Raw genomic sequence first — 558 nt, 5'->3', positions numbered from 1 at the left:
TTAAAATTCTATCTTTTTCAAATCTTTTTCAAAAAATCAAATCTTTTTTATTTTTCTTTCATAATTTTCGAAAATTTCAAATTGATTTTCAAAAATCTTTTTCTTATTTTATTTCATAATTTCAAAACCTTTACTAACAATTAATGTGATTGATTCAAAAATTTCAAGTTGTTACCTGCTTATTAAGAAAGATTCAATCTTTAAATTTTAAAATCATATCTTTTTTGTTTCTTGTTAGTCAAGTAATCAACTTTAATTTTCAAAATCAAATCTTTCTAAATTTCTTTTTCAAATCTTTTTCAAAATAAGTTTCAATCACATCTTTTTCAAATTCAATTTCAAAATCTTTTCTAACCTCTTATCTTTTTAAAATTGATTTTCAAATCTTTTTCAAACTAATCCTATCTTTTTGTTTCAATCATATCTTTTTCAAAACTACCTAACTAATTCTCTCTCTAATTTTTGAAAATCACCTTCCTCTTTTTCAAATTCCTTTTTAAATTAACTAATTGTTTTAAATTTAATTTAATTTGATTTAATTTTCCTTTCTTAATTTTT

This window comes from Arachis hypogaea, chromosome 16, assembly GCF_003086295.3.
Source record: "Arachis hypogaea cultivar Tifrunner chromosome 16, arahy.Tifrunner.gnm2.J5K5, whole genome shotgun sequence".
NCBI lineage: Eukaryota > Viridiplantae > Streptophyta > Magnoliopsida > Fabales > Fabaceae > Arachis > Arachis hypogaea.
Note: the sequence above shows the minus strand (reverse complement) of the source record.